The sequence below is a fragment of the Peromyscus eremicus genome, chromosome 8b (genome assembly GCF_949786415.1).
Source record: "Peromyscus eremicus chromosome 8b, PerEre_H2_v1, whole genome shotgun sequence".
NCBI classification, from domain to species: domain Eukaryota; kingdom Metazoa; phylum Chordata; class Mammalia; order Rodentia; family Cricetidae; genus Peromyscus; species Peromyscus eremicus.
This window is the reverse complement of record NC_081424.1, coordinates 38,298,884-38,301,737: the sequence shown is the minus strand read 5'-3', so window position 1 is coordinate 38,301,737 and position 2,854 is coordinate 38,298,884.

Here is a 2,854-nt window from a genome sequence, read left to right as displayed (position 1 = left end):
AATCCCCATCCTGGTGACCACCAGCTATATTGTCAGGGCCCATCTTGTTTACCAAAACTACACCAAAATTACTGCACAGTAAAAACCATAAACTCAGATTTTTTAAAATAAACCAATGATCTTTACTATAACTGCATTGCAATAAGGAAAAAAAAACTTATCAATGCTCACAAGTAGTGACCACCACACCTCTGATTTTTAACACATCACATCATAGGCCTTTCTTTAAACATAAGGTCAACAGACTCCTTTGGAGAATCGCCTTGTGATCAGTGGGGGAGAAAGGGCCTCATGAGGTACTCAAGGAGGGGATAGAAGATCTTGTGATCCTTGTGGAAGAAAACCAAATGAAACCAAACCAAACCAAACAAAAAAACTATGATATCACATAGAGAAATCTTCCAGGCAGTTAGAAATTCTTGAAATTCCTATTTGAATGCTGGGAAAGGAGCCCCAGATCTTGTATGGCACAACACTGTGGCTCATTCGGTTTGGGAGACTTTGCTCCATCACATCACTGCCCTAAATGTACTATTCCATTAGGGAGGAATGACTTCTTCCCACCAAATATCATTTGCCCAGAATGGATCAGGAGGCTGCATATGGAACCATAAGATTATGTTAAGAATGTACAAATGCCAGTGGGTCTTTCTTACCATCTGCATAAACAACCAGATCCCTGCCCAGAGTAATCCAGAACATTCCTGGACAAGCCACTGATGTATGTCTCTAAAGGGACCAAGAGGAGAAATTTCTCCATTCCTCTGTCATATGACCTTAGAGTCCTCTTGTATGCAGGAGTTGGGATAGGGAACGACATCACCGTCTGTTTCTAGAAAATGCCTTCGCTGCAGGACATAGCACCTACCAAAGGTCAATGGCTTACTCCAGATGGTATTGGCCCATGGTGCAGTGTTCCTGTTTCTCCACAGCATCCAGCAATAGACTCAGCAAGGAACCTTCAAGGTGGAGGAGACACAGCATTACTGCAGTATGACAGACTTCACTCTGTCCTTGTGATAAAATACTGACATGTGCATACCCTCTGATGAAAAATGTTAGCAGCAAAATCTTCTTAACGCTGATTAAACAATGAATCAATGAAAAAGAGCTTAAGCCAAAGCTTACCTGCATTATTTATCAGATGTCCATGATTAATTTGTTAGCATGAAAAAGTTAAAGTGTAATTGAATAAGGCTGCTTAAGAAGTGGAGATCTTTCCAGGTAAATGTAATTAGAGAGCTCAATATTCATGCAAATTTCAAACAATTTATTTGACTCATGAGAGCTTGTCCACTTTACCCTTTATTGGAAATAATCTTTGTTTGCCTAATTGCAGCTTAAAAGTAATAAAAAACCAAATTCTTTTCACATCTGGAGATTGACTGCATACAAGTAGCACCAATTAAAAAAGTTATAATCACAGGAAATGAATATTATAATTCAGAGCACGGTTTTATTTAAACTAATAAAAAAAAAATCTATGCTTGGCCATAAGCCCATGGTCGGCTCCCTCTTAGAAAGGCAGAGATGCTGTTCCCGGAGTAGGTACAAAGTATTCGATGATTTGCACTCTGGGACCCTTGATGTCTCGGCAGGTAAAGGTGTTTGCTCACAAGCCAGAAAGAGTCTGACCCAAGACCCACACGGTGAAAGAAAGAACTGACTCCCACAAGCTGTCTTAGGATCTCCACACACAGACACTACAGCACGCATGTGTGCACACACAAATACGTAAGCAAATCTTTTTTTTTTTTTTTTAAGAACCAAAAGAAACTCCCTCTCCCTTGGATTTGCTGCCCCTTGCTGATCTCCTTCCCATGCTGACCCTCCGGTCTCTAAGGATGACGAGTCCATCCCATTCTTCTGTGAGATTTATGTTAGTTTCTACAAGTGAGTGAGAGCATATGCTGATACCAAGTCTGGCTTATTTCACTTAGCATAGTAATGTACAGTCCTACCCACACTGCTGCAAAAGACAGAATTTCATTCATTTTTATGACCAAACAGTATCACATTGAGCACAGACTGTATTCCCATATCATATCATCCACTGAAAGACATCTGGATTGATTCATTATTGTAGCTGTTGTGAAAGTGTCGCAATACACATGAGATTGCAAGAATCTTTATAACAATGATTTTGCTTATGATTTTCATTTGTGATTTCATAACATGATTCCTTTCAATATAGACTTAGCAGTGGAATTTCGGGGTTATATGATGGTTATTTTAAGAATTTTTAAATTTATTTTATTTTGTAGTTATGTGAAGGTATGTGTGTGTGTATATATGCGCGTGAGTTCAGGTGCCCATGGAAGCCAGAGGCATCTGATGTCCCTGGAGTTGGAGTTACAGGAACTTGTGCTCCATCCAACATGGATGTTGGGAACTGAATTCAGGTCCTCTGCAAGAGCAAGACATGCTCTCAGCTGCAAAGCTACTACTCCAGCCACAAGTTGTCATTTTTGAAAAGTCACTGCATTGATTGTACTAATTTATATCCCCACAAACACTGTATAAGAGGTTTTTTCCCCCCTCTGAATCCTCACCAACATTTATCTTTTGTCTTTTTCATTATTTTTATTACATTATTTATTTATTTATTTATTCATTTATTTATTTATTTATTAATGTGGGCAGGCTGGAAGATGGAAGCATGTGGATGTTGAAGTCAACAGACAACTTTTAGGAATCGGTTCTCTCCATCTACCATTTAGACCCCAGGGATGGAACTCACCGTACGCATTCCATCATTTCACCAGCCCCAGGCTTAGAATCTTAATGACCAATCTTATCGATATAACATAATCATAATAATTAATTTACTTCAGGTCATGGTAGAAAACTATAG